Source organism: Peromyscus californicus, unplaced genomic scaffold, assembly GCF_007827085.1.
Source record: "Peromyscus californicus insignis strain IS unplaced genomic scaffold, ASM782708v3 Scaffold_3__1_contigs__length_106647218, whole genome shotgun sequence".
Classification (NCBI taxonomy): Eukaryota; Metazoa; Chordata; class Mammalia; order Rodentia; family Cricetidae; genus Peromyscus; species Peromyscus californicus.
In genome coordinates, this window is record NW_026294551.1 from 62,201,047 (window position 1) to 62,221,216 (window position 20,170).

Consider the following 20,170-nt stretch of genomic DNA (forward strand, 5'->3'; position numbering starts at 1 on the left):
GAAACCCGGGAGGGAATTACCATAGGGAGGATATCAAGGTCACGGTCAGCAAGCAAGGCAACAGTCACCCAAAATGGGGGCCAGGGCCCTACAGGTCCCCCTTTTACTAACAAATGAGCTTCTGACTTAGGTTGCATGAGACGTCAGCAGGTCACCTTACCGACGCCTGCCCAGGCCACACAGGCGCTCTGTCTTAGGTTGGTGAGCATTTCTTACCCCATTGACTGGATGATACTGCCAACCTGACTGGCTCAGAGAGTGTCCCTCCCCTCTGGTCCCCTCCATGTCTCCTCTCTAGAACTTGCCTACCTGGTCAGAGAGAACAATCATCCCCAACAGAAGAGGACTGTCCTTCCATCAAAGATACCTGAGCATCTTCACCCCTGCTAGAACCTCCATACTCGAGGAATCACATCCTCCATGGCCAGTGGCTAGTGTATGGCTACCTTCGGGCACATGGGGGAGCTGGTAAGGATGGTCCTCCAAGCCAGAGAAATAAGAAAGGGAGACTGAAGTCTGTGGAAGGACATGATGGCTGGAACTGAGGTAACCAATTTGTAACTATAAGGCAAAAAATGTCATTACACAGAAGATAGAAACAACCTGATTCTCCCTTAAGCTGTGTAACCATCTCTAAAATTAGCCATCCTTCCTTCTTTTCTTTCTCTTGAGACAGTCTCACTATGTAGCTCTGGCTGGCTTAGAACTAACTCTCTATTAATTCAGGCGAGCCCCAGGGCAGACCCACACAGAGACAGATGAAAGTGGGGTCCTAACTGGACACAGTGGAGCCAACAAGAACTATTGGGTGGCACACACCTTTAATCTCAACGCTCAGTTCAGGTTTTTGCTTATCCAATGTTATTTCAAGTTTTCACGTAGTTCAGGACTACGCCCGTGGCGCTGACATTTACTCCAATTGGGAGCTCTTTACTTGGTTCCTACATGAAGGCTTTCCCTTCTGTCTTACAGTCTCTCCTCTCCCATCTTACTGCACTCTGCCTGCCAGGTTCTCGGCCGGGGGCCTCACCCTGGGTGCGTGCAGGTGCTGCCTCCATGCTTCTCTTTATTTGAGATGCTCTTTGATTGCTGTCCTTTCTTGATTTCTAGCACATCTTTTCTGTTCTTCTCACTTGTGTCCATTATTCTCTTCTTTCTGGAACGGATTCCTGAGCTTTGGTTGACTCCTTTTAAATGGTTTTTTGAGTACTGCAGCATGTGTTGTTACAACACCTTCTCTGTCCCTCCCTCCTTCTAGAAGGACTCAGGCTGGCTTCCAACTCCATCCTCCTGCCTCAACAACCCCCTCAAGCGCTGGGATTACAGGTGTGCACCCCCACATCCCACTATTTTCATTTTGCGTGGGGGTTGAGCCAAGAGCGTGGCCGATCATCTTTATGGAAATGGGTTTTCTGGACTCTCGGGGAAGTTGGAATCACCGCGCTCCAGTTTTCTGTCATTTTGCCGTTTTTATCCCCATCTCCCCTTTCGCGCATACTTTCTTCTCTCTCTCTTCTTCCCGCTTTCCCAACCATGTCTCCCGTCTTTTCCTTTCTAGTTTAGCTCTCCTTGGCTCCACTGTGTTCAGTTAGAATCTCACTTTCTGTCACTGTGTGGGCCTGCCCTGGGGGCTTTTGCTACAGTATCACTGAGTGCCTGAGGCCTGCACTGACCCAGCCCTCCCAGCCTTGAGTGGACTCTGATGACCACACATGCTGTTTCCCCTAATGTCAGCTGTGTATGCCACTAACCTGAAGCACTTTTTTTTAAAGATTTATTTATTTATTATATATACAGAAGAGGGTGCCAGATCTCATTACAGATGGTCGTGAGCCACCAGGTAGGTGCTGGGAATTGAACTCAGGACCTCTGGAAGAGTAGTCAGTGCTCCTAACCTCTGAGCCATCTCTCCAGCCCTCCTGGGGCACCTCTGACCTGACACCCCTCCTCTATTTCTTTCTTCCACTGCTCTGGGTATCTTGGGAGACATATCAGTATAAGAGGAGGGAGCCAGATCCTCGGTCCCAGACCCCCATCCTGCCGCAGGGGACTGTGGGGAGGCAGAATGAACTTCTCTAGCATGAGCCATGAGGGTACTTGGTTAATGCAGCCTCTGCTAGTGTTGCTGACACAGAGCCGCTGGGGGTGTGGCTCAGTGGCGGAGAGCCTGCCTTCGGTGGCAAGGCTCTGGGGCACCACTCCAGCACTACAAAAGACAGCACAAAACAAGCCAACAGAGGCAAGCGGGTGAGGGAAGCTGACTTTAAAAGAGCAATGCTGTCATCAAGACTCTCACAAGAGCAGCCTCGGCCTGGCTCTGGTGGTGATGGCCAGGACAATAGCCCAGCATGGCTGAGGCCCATCCCACAGTGACGCTACGTCCAGGGATTATCTAGAAGGCAACCAAGTTAGTCCTTGAGTTCCTCGCTGTCGTGCGGAGAGCTGAGTGAAAGTGCCCACAGCTAGCTCTCAGGTACATTTCGTGAGACTCGTAAGGAAGATGAGAATTTGAAAGGAATCAAAAAGGGACCGGGTAAGTCAGAAATCCACAAAGACCGGGGTGAGAAAGAGATTGTTCTTGCTGATGCTATTGATAATGATTCCTGGAGACTCTGGCCATGGGGAGATTGGAGTCAAAGGAAAGACAGTCTTACCGTGGCCTCAAAGAAGTAAGTCCGGGATGGAGAGATGGTGCAGAGGTTAAGAGCACTGGCTGCTCCTACAGAGGACCCAGGTTCAATTCCCAGCACCCAGAGGGCAGTTCACAACTGTCTATAACTCCAGTTCCAGTGGATCTGGCACTCTTAAACAGACATACATGTAGGCAAAACACCTACATGTGGGCAAAACACCAATGTACATAAAATAAAAATAAATTATTTAAAAGAAGGAGGAGGAGGAGGAGAAGGAGGAGGAGGAGGAGGAGGAGGAGGAGGAGGAGGAGAAGAAGAAGAAGAAGAAGAAGAAGAAGAAGAAGAAGAAGAAGAAGAAGAAGAAGAAAGTCCGGAAGGACTCCAGATGGTAAAGAAAAGCTTTGAGTGACTTGCAGATCGAATGCAGTTGCTTCTGAAGGCAGACTGTCAGTGCAGGGCTTTAGTGCTGGCGGGTTCAGCTTCTGACCTTGGTCACTGCGAGAAAATTAAGAAGGCTTGTGGAAACTCTGGGATTCCGTGTGAACTTCGAGTAACATCTGCCCATAAAGAACTGGATGAAAACAGAGGACTAAAACAGAGTATGGAGGGGATGCCACACCTACTGTATCTGCCACAGTGGCAGGCAGAAGCAATGGTTTGGGACCTGGTGATGTCTGGTAACATTGCATATCCAGTTATTAGCTGCCCCCCCCTGCATCACACCAGACGGGGGTGCTCAGGGTGTGTGGCCATCTCTTCAGTAGCCCAGTGGTCTTGGCTGTACATTCCTACTTTCTCCAGAAGGACCGGTCCATATTTAGGTTAAAAAACTATTTGGTGTAGGCTGAACTTCAAGCGAGCATATTGAACATGTGGATATCTTTAAAGCAAGCTGACTTAAAAAGGAAAGAATTCAGTCGGGTGGTGGTGGCGCATGTCTTTAATCCCAGCACTCAGAAGGCAGAGCCAGGTGGATCTCTGTGAGTTCGAGGCCAGCCTGGTCTACAGAGTGAGATCCCCTGTCTCGGAAAAAAAAAAAAAAAGAAGAAGAATTGAAGCAAAATTATTTTACATCGACGAAAACAATTCAATTTACTAGTAAACAAATGGTCATCTAGCCGGGCGGTGGTGGCGCACGCCTTTAATCCCAGCACTCGGGAGGCAGAGCCAGGTGGATCTCTGTGAGTTCGAGGCCAGCCTGGACTACCAAGTGAGTTCCAGGAAAGGCGCAAAGCTACACAGAGAAACCCTGTCTCGAAAAACCAAAAAAAAACAAAAAAACAAAAAAAAAACAAATGGTCATCTAGATTTATGGGTTGACAAATTGTCAGTATTTGTGTTAATATTTTCTAGCTCCAAATAGCTATGAGTCCCTGTAACCTCAGCACTCCAGAGGCTGAGGCAGCAGGACTATGTGTATTGAGACCCTGTATTGGAAGAAAAATCTTTATAGTTAGCAAAATTGGTATGACACTATTAAGTTATATCTCAACCACTGTATGGTCATTGTTGGGTAGTTATGTAACATTAGCAAAGAAATGTCATTTATGGAGCTGGAGTGATGTCTGTGTGGCTCTCTTGCAGAGGACCTGAGTTTGGTTCCCAGCATCCATGTGGAGTGACTCACAATCACCTGTAGCTTCTAATTAAATATTATTTCTATATGCTAATAATGACTTTTTATAGGTCAGTAGTTACTGCTTGATCTTCTGTAGTACAGGTTTTAAAAGTTAAAATATTTATATTGTTTATGCTAATAACAATATATTCTTCTCACTGCATGGTCTGTACATTCTAAGTTATTATCTAAAAAAAAAAAGATGGGGGTGGGTAGAGAGAGCATTCCTGCAGCTTCTAGATTCCTCCCAGGGAGAGACAGTTCAGCAAGTCAAGCACTTGGAATCTTAAACCCTGCAAACCCTCTCAGTGGTGAAGCTGTCTCAGGCTAAAGGTTGGACTAAGGGCCTGGCCTCCTGCTTGCCCTCTCCACACAGACTGCCCTTGGCATTACTGAGACCACAGAGAGGCAGAAGCCAGGGCAGTGTAGGAGATGGATTTATCGCAGCAGGTTATCAGTTAGACGTAGAATAGTATAGAATAGTATGCAGGCCCCGGAGGAGAGGCCTTGGGCTCTAAGGGAAGTGTAGCTACCATGCCCAGGTTTATCAAAGCCTTTGATGACTTGAAATTTAAAATGGGACTAAATAGACCATCACTCTTCCAGAAGACAAGAGAACAGATGGGGAAGGTGGGAAATCTTTCTCCCGGTGGGGCCAAGATGCAAAAACAAAACAAGAAAGGAGTCATTCCACGGTGAGGCTCTGAAAGACCCAGGGCAGGTGGCCTCCTCCCCAGTGACAATAGGCCTCAGGGGAGACTCCCTGGGTGGCCAGGCTGCCTGGAGGGGGGTCCCAAAATGGCTCAGGATTTGGAATGTCTAGACAGTTTCTGATGGGAATGATTCTCCCCCTCTGGTCCCTGGGCTATGTGGAGAGGATAGAGAACCTGTTTTCCTTTGAGTTTTTTGTTTGTTTTTGTTTGTTTCAGAGATCAGGTTTCTCTGTGTGGCTTTGGCTGTCCTAGAACTCTGTAGACCAGGCTGGCCTCGAACTCATAGAGATCCCCCTGCCTCTGCCTCCTGAGTGCTGGGACTAAAGGCGTGGGCCCACCTCCGATTTGAGAACCTGTTTACTTAGCCCAGAAGGCTGTGGGCAGAGGAGCCTAAGAACTGACTGACGATGCACGTCACCCGAGGAGCCCGGGTGTGAGCCAGGCTGTTGCTAAAGGCTGGCAGGGACAGGTTTTAAGAGTAAGAGCTAGGTCCTATGTGTGAGCTAAACAAGTGATGTGGAGGGAATGAGAGAGGGAAGAGCCTGCATTAGCTGGTCATCTTTCTCACCCGCCACCTCCCAGCCTCCTTGCTGTTGAGGTGGGGTCATGTGACTCAATTCATAGTGAACACTCCAGGATGGGAGAGTTGAGGGGCCAGACTGCTGCCTCCATTATTGTCTCCTTGTTGATGGCCACTGTGGAAAGCCTTTGTTGAGTCACAGGAGGGAAGGCGGTGTCACCAGGTGGAAAAGGCCTCCGACAGTCAGTTACATCAGGATAAGACTGGAAAGCAAAACTTAGTTTAGTTCAGTCGTCAAAACTGTGGGCTTCGCTATCACAGTCTCTGCACAAATGTGCACCAAAAACATTGAAGCTCATTAACTATGTTATTTTATAGCTGACTTTAAATTAAAAAAAACTTATTCTGAATATCATAATTGGATAAATCGAACAATATTAAAAAACTGTTTTAAAATTTAGCTTAGTTGTGGTTTTTTGGGGGTGGGGAGCAGTGGTGGGAATTAAGCCCACAGACTCTTGCCCATGAGTCAAGTACTCTACCTGCTCCTGTTGTACCCATTTCTCGAAACCCCCCGAGACCACCAAGGAGCCAGTTTCCGATGTAAGCACATAAGGGCCCTTTTATTCAGGTTCAACCCGGGCCACCGCACAGCAGATGGAAGGAAATGTGGCGGTAGCCATGAGCCCAGGTGTAGAGAGTTTTTATAGGGAAAAACCACAAGCCAGGAATTGGCAACTTGGGATTGGGTTGAAGGGGCAAGGTGATTTTTTTGAAACTATTGGTCTAGACTTTGGGTGCAAAACCACATTTGAAACCATTGGGTTAGACTTTTGGTGGAGAACCACAACCCACTGAACAGGATTATCTGGACTGCTCAGCAGGATTATCTAGATATCTTCAAGGGCCTAAACTGTAGACAGGATGTCCTGTAAAGTCAAGTCTAGGCCTTCACACTCCCCTTATTGGGAAGACTAGGCAGTTTGAAGCAACACTTGCAAGGCAGCCTTGGGGCCATCACCGCATCACAATACAGAGCACTTCCTTCACCCCAGAGGCTCCTTCTGCCTGTTTGCAGATGATCCCTAACCCTGGCAAACTCTTTCCTGTCACTCTGGTCTGCCGTTTTCAAAATGGCATGTGTGGTAGATTCCATAATGGGAACGCTCTTCCGTGAAGAGTCTCAACACTTTGGAGACAGATCCGGAAGCTCCCCCCTTTTCAGTGCTGAGTCCTATTCCACAGCATGGCATACCACAGTGTGATCCTCACTCACTCGGCTGCTGATACCTAGGCTGTTCCCTTTGGTTTACCATAAATAAAGCTCCATGAACCCTTGGTCTCAGCTTCATGCAGCCACACACTTGTGTTTCTATGGGACTAGGGGCTGAGATTAAGTTTTCTAGTTGTGCGATCTATGTGTGTTTACCTTGAAAAGAGAGCGTCAGAATGCCCTTCAAAGCAACCACATCATTCTGCGCTCCAGACAGCTAACTACCTGAGTATTGTCTGCCTTTTTCACGGAACTAAACTCTAACCCGTTCCCTGCGCACACAGACAGGTCTCTGGAGAGCATTTCGGGGGACTTTGATGTTTAGAGCTGTCCCCTGCTGCTTAACATTTGGGTCACTTCCATTTTTCTCTGATTACAGATGGGACTGAGGAAGATGTCCTGTATATGAGTTTTAGTGCACATCTCTGGCTGTTTCCTTAACGTGGGATTCCTTGGTGAAAGAATGATTTGTTTGTTTGCACGCCTCCTCAAGTGTGCCCGAGTACATGAGAATGGTGACGGGGAGGTGTCCATCATCTGATTTGTAGGACACGCATGCTCTCTCGCTCGCTTTCTGGTTTGTGTGTCACATGCCCTGCTCTGCTTCGGGTACATTTTATCCACAAGCATATTCGGCTGTTTTACCATCCGACACGTCAACCTGTGCACTGTGACTTCTGTCTTTGATGTTATGCTTCTCCACCCAGAGGCTATGAAAACAGTTCGTTGGGTTTTTTTTCCAAGGTGTCAGCTTTCATATTTAGCACTTTACATATTTATATCTAACTGTAAAATACATGAGACACAGCAAAGAGAATATGGCATGTACACAAGTTTCACAGATAATAGCAAGAAAAAAGAAAGGAAGGAAAACATTCCCAAAATATTCATGGAGGAAAGGAGCCACAGGGGACATGGGAGTCGCACTGTTCTCTGCCTGAAGAACGTGGAAGAGAGCGGAACTGAGGCACCTGATCTTCGAAGGGGGACCTTTTGAGGGTAGGGTGGGGAGGAAGTTGAGGGTGGACTTAGGTCTTCTAAGGGACAACTGTGACACTATTATTTTAGAGAGGGGTGGACCCTGTGGGGTTCATCGTGGAGGCTGGTTTAAACCAGATATTCACTTCCTACACTCTTAGGATTGGCATGTTGTGTGTGGCACTAAAGTTTGAGTTATGATAAAATATCCATGAAGTCGACCTGTCATCTTAACTGTTTCAAGTGTGTGGTTCTGTGGTGTTGGATATATTCACAATGCTGTGTAGCCATCCCTACCTTCATCTCTAGAACTCTCTGCTCTGGACTTGTTAAACACATCTCCAATGGTTCCTCCAGCCCCAGTTCCACCCTTCTTTCTGTCTCCACAAGTTTGATACCTCTATCGGTCTCTATGAGTGGAATCGGGTTGTTTATGTTTTCACAGTGGGCCTCTGTCAGAATTTCCATTCTTTTAAAGGCTAACATCTCATTGGCTGTATAAATCGTACTTTATCTTTCTATTGGTCAATAATAAATCCATTATAATTTTAGAGAAATTATAAAAATTAGCTTCTTGCTTCCCCATATGACTCCTTAATGTGCCAGGAAGGTAAATATGGCATGTGGTGTGCGGCAGGGGTTAGCAATCTACTTTGAATTTCTCCACTCTGAGTGTTGTGAGACCTTTAATCCATTGTAGAAGGGTTTTTTTTTTCTTTTTTCTTTAAACCTATATTGGGGGTGCTGGAGAGATGGCTCAGCAGTTAAGAACACTGACTGCTCTTCCAGAAGACTTAGGTTCACTTCCTAGCACCCACATGGCAGCTAACAACTGTCTATAACTCAAAGATCTGACACCCTCACACAGACATACATGCAGGCAAAACACCAATGAACATAAAATAAAAATAAATAAATGTTTTGTTTTGTTTTTTTAAAAACCTATATTGGGTAGGGCATGGCAGGGGTGCTAAAATAATATGTGCTTTATTTCCAAACATTAATTGAGTAATGGCTACCTGCCTGGCACATCTCTAGGACTTAGGTGCAGCTCTACAAAGTAGAGATAAGGACCCTTCTTATTCTTCCAGGGACTGGTGCCAGGGCCAGGGAGACAGGGAAAACTGTGTGCCAAAGGAGGGAATCACCACTCCAGCCGTCTGGGGTGTGCTTTTTTTCTGAGACCTAATGAGCATAGAACCTGGGCATGGAGAGTGGGAGCACTGAGTGGGAGCACTGAGAGGGAACAGGCACCACTATGATTTGGATGGTATTTATCCCCACCCACCCACTAGGCTTTATCTAGTAGAGGCTTGGTCCTCAGTGTGGTTATGTTAGGAGACTGGACCTTGAAACGATGGGCTGTTGATTGTTGAGGGAGCTGTGAAGCCATGTAGTTCTCGTGAGACCTGCGTAGCTTTGTGAGAGGGTGGGAATAAAGGGTCAGACTGACCCTTCCCACTCTGGCTTCTAGCCATCTGCCATATGACAGCTGAGGGGGCCTTCTACCAGGCTCAAGCAGATATTGGTGCCATGCTCTTGAACTTCCAAAGCTGTTAACTAAATAACCTTTCCTGTATATATCACCAACATGTTGTGCTGTAGCATTGGAAAATAGATACTTACATTTGTCTTAGTTAGGGTTTCTATTGCTGTGAAGAGACACCATGACCATGGCAACTCTTATAAAGGAAAACATTTAATTGGGGCTGGCTTACAGTTTGAGAGGTTTAGTCTATTATCATCATGGTGGAATATGGCAGTGTACAAGCAGACAGGGTTCTGGAGAAAGAGTTGAGAATTCTACATCTTTGATCCTCAGGCAACAGGAAGTGAACTGAAACACTGGGCATGGCTTGAGCATGTATGAGACGTCAAAGCCTGCCTCCACAGTGACACACTTCCAACACCACGGCCACATCTACTTCAACAAAACCACACCTCCTAATAATGCCACTCCCTGTGAGCTTATAGGGGCCAATTACATTCAAACTACTACAAATTACTCTAGGATTTGTCAGCTGTTTCATAGTTTATTAGTCAAAAAATGCTCAGCTTCAGGTAACATAATCTCTCAATAACAATGCTATCATCATAAAGACGTTTAATCACCTCCTATCAAAAAAAATTTCAACCAGCACTCAGGAGACAGAGATAGGCAGATCTCTGTAAAATTAGGTCATCCTGACCTACATATAGAGTTCAAAGCTATCCAAAGCTGTATAGGGAGACCCTGTGTACTAGATAGTTTTATGTCAACTTGATACAAGCTAAAGTCATTTGCAAGGAGGGAACCTCAATTAAGAAGATGCCTATAGCTGGGTGGTGGTGGTGCACACCTTTAATCCCAGCCCTTGGGAGGCAGAGGTAGATGGATCTCTGTGAGTTCGAGGCCAGCCTGGTCTACAAATTGAGTTCCAGGACATCTTAGGACTGTTACACAGAGAAACCCTCTCTTGAAAAACCAAAAAAAGAAAATGCCTCTGCTGTGGGATGTTCTGTATGGCAAATGTGTTGCTGATTGGTCAATAAATAAAACACTGATTGGCCATTGGCTAGGCAGGAAGTGTAGGCGGGACAAGGAGGAGAATAAAGCTGGGAAGTGGAAGGCTGAGTCAGAGAGACACTGCCAGCTGCCAAGATGACAAACAGCATGTGAAGATGCCGGTAAGCCACAAGCCACGTGGCAAGGTATAGATTAATGGAAATGGATTAATTTAAGCTGTAAGAACAGTTAGCAAGAAGCCTGCCACGGCCATACAGTTTGTAACCAATATAAGTCTCTGTGTTTACTTGGTTGGGTCTGAGCGGCTGTGGGACTGGCAGGTGAGAGAGATTTGTCCTGACTGTGGGCCAGGCAGGAAAACTCTAGCTACATGCCTCCATAAGATCAGGCTGCAGGCAAGCCTATAGAGCATTTTCTTAATTAGTTATTGATGTGGAAGGTCCCAGCCCATTGTAACCATCCTGGGCTGGTGGTTCTGGGATCTATAAGAAAGCAGGCTGAGAAAGGCATGAGGAGCAAGCCAGTAAGCAGTATTCCTTCATGGCCTCTGCATCAATTCCTGCATCCAGGTTCCTGCTCTGCTTGAGGTACTGCCCTAACTGTTTTTTCAAGACAGGGTTTCTCTGTGTAGCTTTGGAGCCTGTCCTGGAACTCGCTTTGTAGACCAGACTGGCCTCGAACTCACAGAGATCTGCCTGGCTCTGCCCTAACTTCTTAATGATGAACTGTGATGCGGAAGCATAAGCTGAACAAACCATTTCCTCCCCAAGTCACTTTGGTCACAGTGTTTCATCACAGCAAATCCAACACTAACTAAGACACTCTGTCCGAAAGAAAGAAAGAAAGAAAGAAAGAAAGAAAGAAAGAAAGAAAGAAGGAAGGAAGGAAGGAAGGAAGGAAGGAAGGAAAGAAAGAAAGAAAGAAAGAAAGAAAGAAAGAAAGAAAGAAAGAAAGAAAGAGAGAGAGAGAGAGAAAGAAAGAAAGGAAGGAAGGAAGAAAGGAAGGAAAGAAAGAAAGAAAAAGAGAAAAAGAAGGGAGGGACGGAGGGAGGGAAGAAACAAACAAAGAAGGAAACAGAGAAAAAGAAAAGGGAAAACTGATGCAGACCATCCCACAGAAGGACAATAGCCAAGGAGACATTCAGTGATCCACTGAGTCAGGGAAAGACCACATCATGAAGCAGGAAGAGCAGCCCATCAGGCTCACCCCCACCCCACAGCAGAAATCCGGGTAGGGGGCATCATCTTCCGTAAAGGGACCAAGTGGGAGGCAGGGAGGCTATCATCCAGCCAAAACGCCAAGTGGAAAGGCTGTGTGCAGAGCCTCATGGGAACTCCAGGCCCCTCATCCCTTGAGCACTTCAGTGGACATCTGAGAAAGTAAGAACACTGGGTAGTTTTTATTGTAAACTCATTGCTTCATTTTCCAGATTTGATTTCAAAACAATGTAATTACAATATGTTGTTGTTTGTCTTTACTCTTTGGGCTCTTTGGGGGGGCTCACCACCCAGCTTCCAAATAAACCACACATGGAGACTTATTCTTAATTATAAATACCGGCCTTAGCTTGGCTTGTTTCTTGCCAGCTTTTCCTAACTTTAAATTATCCTGTCTACCTTTTGCCTCTGGGCTTTTTCCTTTTCTTGCTTCTGTAATATTACTTTCACCCTTACTCTGCAAGACCCCTAAGCAAGACCACCACAGAGCCGATATCCGATGCAAAGCACAAAGGGGTTTATTGATAACAAGCAGGCTCAGGCTTGGTCAGCGTCCAATAGTGGGTGGAGGAGGATGGTCCTGAGCTCTCAGGGTGAGGAGTTTTTAAAGGGAAAAACTGCAAACAGGGTGATACAAGCCTTGGTGTCATATGATTGGGTGAGAGTGTGTAACCTTTGAATTTACTGGTTGGGGGTTACAATTACCATTTTGGGGCAGGCCTGGACAAGTCCCAGACTTTGTCCTTGAGCTGCCATGGAGGCTGGCTGGCCTTGCATGAACTGGCTGTGGGGGCTGACTCAGTGGCCCAAGCTCTATCCTTGAGCTGCCATGGAAGCTGGCTGGCCTTGCATGTTCATATTGACCCATGCACGTAGCTCTAAGTGGGTAGGGGTCCCAGAGAGTAAACAACTGGCTAAACCTTGAACAGTCAGAGTATATGCAGAAAGGGAGCTACTGCAAGGACTATGTCTTTTGTTTATGGCCTTCCCAGAAACTGCTTGTTCAAGTCTCAGGAAACTGAAATTAAGGTCTGATCTCTGAGAGAAGACTGAGCAGCCTGTTATGGCATCTATTTGGTCCTTTTAACTCCATGGCTGGCTGTGTAGCTGGGTGGCTGGCTCCTGATATCCTCCTCCTTTGCTCTTGCTCTTTCTTCTTTTCCTCCTAGATTTCTCCTCCTATTTATTCTCTCTGCCTGCCAGCCCCACCTATTCTTTCTTCTGACTTGTTATTGGCTGTTCAGCTCTTTATTAGACCATCAGGCATTTGACACAGGCACAGTAACACAGTTTCACAGAGTTAAACAAATGCAACATGAACAAAAGTAACACACCTTAAAATAATATTCTACAATAATACATATTTATTTTTTTAGCTCTGAGTAATTTATTTTTTTCTTTTAATTGTATAATTTACAGTACATCAGGCTCGCAGCCTCCCCACCCTCCACTCTCCCAGCTCCTAATACACACCTCCCTTCTTCCCCAGGTCCACTGCTCCTGCTTCCCTTCAGAAAAGAGCAGGCCTCATATTTATAAAATGTAAACGCTGAAAACAAAACAAAACAAAAAAAAAAAACAAATGGGCCTGTGCATCCCAGTTTTGCCAGCACAAAGAACCATTCCAAGGGACTTCTGTGAGCCCTAGCATGACCATACATCTCTGCTGTCATACACCCTAACATTGAAAAAAATTCAGATGTTCAGCAAGATGGCTCAGTGAGTAAAGGTGCTTGCTGCCGAGACCTGAGTCCAGTCCACAGGACCCACACGGAAGGAAAAAACAACCCACATAAGTGGTCCTCTGAGCTCCACCCACATGTGCCCAGTCACTGCCCCTCCATAATTAACTAACTGAATTAGTTAATAAAAAGAAATGGGGCTGGAGAGATGGCTCAGAGGTTAAGAGCACCAACTGCTCTTCCAGAGGTCCTGAGTTCAATTCCCAGCACCCACATGGTGGCTCACAACCATCTGTAATGAGATCTGGCGCCCTCTTCTGTGTACATAATAAATAAATCTTAAAAAAATAAAATAAAATAAAATAAATAAAAAGAAATGGAAAAAAATCATCTACAGGTTCTCCATCACATCTCCCTGTTGTTATTCGTGTGCCTTGGGCTCAAGAAGACAGTTTTCTGATTGTTGTCCCAGTGTCAGGAAGATCCCAGGGGTTAAATAAAAACCCAGTGGTGCTGAATGTGGATCCAAAGTTGAACTAATGGCCTAAAATCCCTGACCAATGCAGTAGCTTTCTGTACTGCTAATGCCCAAACTGTGGTTTCCAAGCACAAATTCCCACTATCAAGACCCTGGGCTCCACGGACAGACGGCCGAGTCCAGTCAATAGGAAGGATTCTAGATGAACCTGCTTCAGCCCTTTTCCAAACCGGATAGCAGGCATGCTCTGAAAGAACACCAGAGGGAAGGCCAAGGGCTCGAGGACTGCTTAGAAAAATAGGATAATTCCAGCTGCAATAACAGTAATTATTTTAGCCAATTAAAACACACAACTATCTTTGAATTCAGGAGTTCAGTTATTTCTTAACCTTTTGGGGCCACTGGGAGAGTGGTTTTATTTAGAGAACTATGGGGTGAGCCAGGAAAACATGGATTCTGTCTTTCCTTTACCAGCCACATAATTAGGTAGCCAAGGAGTGCAAATTTGACTGAGGGGCGGCTGCTCCCTATTGAACTATTTCAACCACAAATACAAAGGGAATAATAGGGTCTGAACCATCATTGTGCATCTACTAATTGCTGTGAGATTTATTTGCAAGCCGCTAATGAATTAATGAAGCCAAGTTATGACCATCAGAACATGAAGAGTTCTAGGGAGAAAAAAAAAGTCCAAAGTTCCTCACACCCACACAAAGGCTGCAGCCTTCGAACAAGACCAGCCCATGCCCCGACATCCTGGCACCTCTGCACAACAGAGTCCTAGTAACGGGGGACAACGAAGATGTCCCTCTCCAGACTTGGTTAAAACACTTGCTCCCTGGGACCCAGGGCTCTGGTCCCCTAGAATTGCCGTGAGTTTTGGCCAGTGTGCAGCCTGAAGACACACCTCCATTGGTCCAGGCCCTCAGCACCACTGCTGCTGCCAGAAGGTGCCATCACCAGTAATGTTCACCATGGCAGATGCTGGGGACATGTGCCACATTCCTGACACTGCCATCGCTCCACAAGAGTGAGGCTCATTCCTGAGGGGCCCCCAGACATATCCACCATGCTCCAGGACTTGACACATCTAAAGTGGGGCTTGTAGAGAGACACAACTCCAAGCTTGGGAAAGTCCCTGGCAGCTCTAGATCAGACAGAGGTTAATGTCCAGAATTTACAAAGTACTCCAAAAATCAAATAACCCCGACCACCCAGCCAATAAATGGGCAAACTCTTTATTTACAGTTCTCAAAAGAATAAATGCAACTGGTTAATAAGCCCATAAAAAGGGTCAACATCCTCAGCCATCAGACAAATGCCAAACCACAATGAGATTCCCAGACAAAATGGCTCTTATCAAGAAACAGCCGGGCAGTGGTGGCGCACGCCTTTAATCTCAGCACTCGGGAGACAGAGCCAGGCGAATCTCTGTGAGTTCGAGGCCAGTCTGGTCTACAGAGCGAGAGATCCAGGACAGGCACCAAAACTACGCAGAGAAACCCTGTCTCAAAACAAACAAACAAAAAAAGAAACAAACAGCCGGGCGTTGGTGGCACATGACTTTAATCCCAGCACTCAGGAGGCAGAAGCAGGAAGATCTCTAGGAGTTCAGGGCCAGCCTGGTTCCAGGACAGCCAAGACTGTTACACAGAGAGACCCCATCACCAAAAACAACACACACACACACACACACACACACACACACACACACACACACACACGAAACAAGTAAATAAAAAGTGCTGGTCAGGGCGTGGTTAAAGAGGAGTTCTTGTGTACTGCTTGTGGGAGTGTAGACTGGTAGGTGCTGACACTGGAAATCAGTGTAGATGTTCTTTTAAAACACTGGCAATAGAACCCCTAGGCCCCAGCTGTAGCGATCCTGGGTGGACACTAGAAAGAATCGAAGTCAGCAAGCCACAGACACTTGTAACACTATTCCAGACAGACAGCTCACCAGCACATGCAAGGATAATGTGAAAATGTGGTCCATGTACATGTAGAAATAGGGGAGTTCTTTAGTGGTAAAGAAAAATGAAATCATGATATTCGTAGGACAATAAAGGGCACTGGGGGCCATTATGTAACAAGAAGTAAACTGGATGCATAAGGACAAATACTGTATGTTTTTGTCAAAATGGAAGGCAGATTTAAATATATGTGACATGGGAGCAGAGTGGGGAGGGAACCAGGGGGAGTGGGAAGGGAGATGGGGCAGAAACTATATGTATGAAAGTATCACAAAGAAGCCTAGTTTTCAACTCCAGCTATCAAGATTAAGTTCCTAGAAAGGAAGAGAATCAGATGAGGCTTTCCCAGGACTGCAGGGCACACACACTGCTCCCATACTCCTGGTGCCATCACCCCCACTTCGGGGTGTCCCTACTGGCAGTAGTACTCGCTTCTTCAGGGCCTGAGTATATGCTCCCCACTGCCAGGGTGATCCAGCCATGCCCAGTGATAGGTGCTTGCTCCACCAAGTCCTAAGGTCACACAGTCCTGGCAGCCCCATGCCCTGCCCAGTCACACTGCCTCCTCCACAGACACTTGCAATCTAAGCCAACAAGACGCTCACGAACACCACTGATGTCAACTGCAGCTAAGGAATTCGTGCAGAAAGAAGCCTGACCTTCATGCCCTTCTCCAAACCCCGACCTTCATGCCCTTCTCCAAACCCCGACCTTCATGCCCCTCTCCAAACCAAAGTGCCACGTCGGACATCAACCTGTGAGTCAGCACAGAGCTACTCCGCAAACCAGACGAGGTGACTGCGACACAAGATGCACAGACAAGCTGAGGACAGAGTCAAGAAAGCAACAGGCAAGGCACAGAGAGACTCCCAGAAACAGAGGAAAGAAAACCCATGACATTTCTAAAAGCGAGTTCGAAATACTGACCCTGGGAGGTTTGGGGGAAATTCAAGAGAGAGCAGATGGAGAATTCAAGAAACCGAAGAAAGCAAATGAAGACCTGGAAAAAAACAAAAACAAAACAACTCAAGAGCAGGACAGACATTGTAAGAGCCAAACAGAAATCTAGAACTGAAGGATTCAATCAATGAAATAAAAAATACAATGGAGAATCTCAACAAGAGGGTAGACCAAACAGAAAAAAAATAATTTCTGTACCTGAAGAGAGGACTTTTGAAATAACTCAAACCAAAAAAAAATAGTAATAAAGAATAAAAAGAACGAAAAAAGCCTATGAGACTTGTGGAACACCATTAAACAAACAAATATTCACTTTATGGGTGTTACATGAGAAGAAGAAAACATGGGGACGCTATTCCGAGAGCTAATAGCTAAATGCTTTCCCAACCTTTGGAAAGGTGTAAACAGCCAAGACCAGCAGGCTCAAAGGATTCCAAGGAGAACTTATCCCAAACCAGCTCCTCTGCATAGTACGGTAGAGTCCAAATGTCAAAAGTCCAAGACTAATAAGAGAATCCAAAGCAAGAGGAGGTGCTGTCAGCCTGTAACAATGGCACCCAGGAGGCAGAGGCAGGGGAGTGCTTCAAGTCTAAGGCCACCCTGGTCCAGACCAGCCACAGTGTGTTAGTTTCCTTTCTATTCCTGTGACGAGCATCATGAGCAAATGTAACTTGGAGAAGAAATGGTTCATTTGACTTCCACTTACACAGCACAGTCCACCATTCAGGGAACCCAGATCAGGAACCTGGAGGCAGGAACTGATGCAGAGGCCATAGAGGAGTTCTTGCATCTCATGGTTTCTCAGCCTGCTTTCTCATACATTCAGGACCACCAGCTCAGGGATGGCACCACCAACAGTGAACTGGACCCTCCCACATCAATCATCAGTCAAAAAAAATGTATCATAGCCAGGCTGGTGGTACACGCCTTTAATTCTAGCACTTATGAGGCTGAGGCAGATGGATCTATGAGGATTCAAGGCCAGCCTTGTCTTCAGAGTGAGTTCCAGGACAGTCAGGGACAATACAGAGAAGCCCTGTCTTGAAAAACCAGAAGAAGGAGGAGGAGGAGAAGGAAGAGGGAAGGAAGGAATGAAGGAAGGAAGGGAGAGAGAGAGAGAGAGAGAGAGAGAGAGAGAAGAAGAAGAAGAAGAAGAAGAAGAAGAAGAAGAAGAAGAAGAAGAAGAAGAAGAAGAAGAAGAAGAAGAATGAATGAATGAATGTACCACAGGCTTGTACACGTGTCAGTTTGGTCACACTTGCAAACACATGCACGTGCAAGCACACAGATACAGAAGTTGCAAGTCACAGTCAAGGAATCCCTTTATACAAACAGCAGATTTCCCAGTAGAAACTGTACAGACCAAGAGGGAATGGGATAACATGTTCAAAATCATGTAAGAAAAAGCTGTCTACAGTGTATTCTATAACCTGCACAGCTGCTCTTCAGAAACGAAGGGGAGGGAAAGATTGTCTTAGGTAAGTAAAGATGAAGGAGTTCATTACCACTACACTAGCACACACACACACACACACACACACACACACACACACACACACAAATACTTAAGGGAGTCCTGGAGTCCAAGGACAATAATGCCCAAAACAGTCAAGGCAAAATAATAAAACTCATTGGGACAACAGATACACATGAAGAAGAAAACCAAGTAGACTTGACCATTAGAAGACCAACAGGACACAGAACACATAAAAGATGAGGGATCTGGGACCACTGAGATGGCTCAGTGGGTAAAGGCTGCTACCAGGATAAAGGTACTTGCCCGCTAAGCCTGATGACCTGAGTTTGATCCCCAAGACCGAAGTGGTGGGGAGACTCAACTCCTCTCCTCTGCAAGTGCATGCATGGTGGCATGCACGTGTGCGTGCACGCACACACACACACACACACACACACACACACACACACACACACACACGCCTTTTTAAAAAGAAAGAAAGAAGCCAGGTGCCTGGCAGTGGGGGCGCACGCCTTTAATCCCAGCACTTGAGAGACAGAGGCAGTCATATCTCTGAGTTCAAGACCAACCTGGTCTACAGAGTGAGTTACAGGACAGCCAGGGCTACACAGAGAGAGACTCTGTTTAAAAAAAAAGAAAGAAAGGAACCAAAAAAAAAAAAACCCAACAAAAGATAAGGAATCTGTTATCATCTAGTCTAGTCTCTCATGTGTGATTTGCTTTTAGAAAGCTCTTTGTTTGAGACTTTGAACTTTGTGACTAAGAAGACGTTTTTGGTGAGGTTGGAGGGTAGGGGCTGGAGATTTAAGCCAGGGCCTTGTACACACCAAGCACTTGAGCTCCAGCTCCAGCCTGAAGAGGACCCTTCTGGTCACTCCTCTTAGGGTTCTGTGAGTTTCCTGTGCCTGGATGTCTGTATCTTTCCCAAGACTAGGGAAGATTTTTGGGTATAATCTCCTTACGTTTTCTATTGCTATTCTAACAAACAGAAAATACTAAAAAAGAAATTAAAAAAAAAGAAAAGAAAGAAAATGATGGGAATAGATTCATACTTAACAATAACAACATTGAATATAAGTAGCTTAAATCGGGCTGGAGAGATGGCTTAGAGGTTAAGAGCACTGACTGCTCTTCCAGAGGTCCTGAGTTCAATTCCCAGCACCCACATGGTGGCTCACAACCATCTGTAATGAGATCTGGCACCCCATTCTGTATACATAATAAATAAATAAATCTTTTAAAAAAAACAACAAAAAATTAAAAATTTATTAAAATAAATAAATAAATAAATAAAAATAATAAGTAGCTTAAATCCCCAAAAATACTGAGTGGCACTGATCCAAGACACTGGGGAGGCAAAGACAAGGAGGATCACTAAGAGTAAGTGGTTGGGGGGAGGGGAGAGAGAAAGAGAGAGAGAGAGATTGAATGAATTTAAGATTTTTTAAAAAAACCTCAAAGCAATCTGATTATATACTATGAGACACATTCTATTACTAAAGACACATAAGTTGAACGTGAAGTGCAGGGAAGGATATTCCATGCAAATGGAAACCACAAGAGAAGCTATGCTTATACCACATAAAAGAACTCTTAAGTCAAAAACCAAAAGAGGGGGTTGGAGAGACAGCTCAGCAGTTTAGAGCGTTTGTTGCACTTGCAGAGGACCCAGGTCTCACATGGTAGCTCCCAAACATTTGTAACTCTGGTTCCAGGGGATCTGACACCCTCTTCTGACCTCCTCAGGCATCAGGCATGCACATGGTAAACATACATATATGTGGGCAAAACAATCATACACAAAAAGTAAAGTAAATAAATAAAGCATTTTTTTAACTTAAAAGGAGACAAAGAGAGTGTGATGGTTTGAACAAGAACCGCCCCCATAGGCTGATATGTTTAAATAATTGATTCCCAGTTGGTGGAACTGTTTGGGAAGGATTAGGAGGTGTGGCCTTGTTGGAGGAGGTATGTTACTGGAGGTGGGCTTTGGAGTTTCAAAAGCCCCTGCCATTCCCAGTTAGCTCTCTCTTCCTCTGGCTTGTGTCTCAAGATGCAATCTCTCAGCTACTGCTCCAGCACCCATGCCCGCCTGCCTGCTGCCATGCTCCTACCATGATGATCATGGACTTACCCCCTGAA

At 45.8% G+C, this 20,170-nt stretch overlaps 1 pseudogene; it reads left to right on the forward strand.

Moving 5' to 3' along the window:
- LOC128122583 (bifunctional phosphoribosylaminoimidazole carboxylase/phosphoribosylaminoimidazole succinocarboxamide synthetase-like) overlaps positions 1–14,652 on the forward strand; it is a 63,140-nt pseudogene extending 48,488 nt beyond the window's left edge.
- The last annotated feature ends 5,518 nt before the right edge of the window (positions 14,653–20,170 follow it).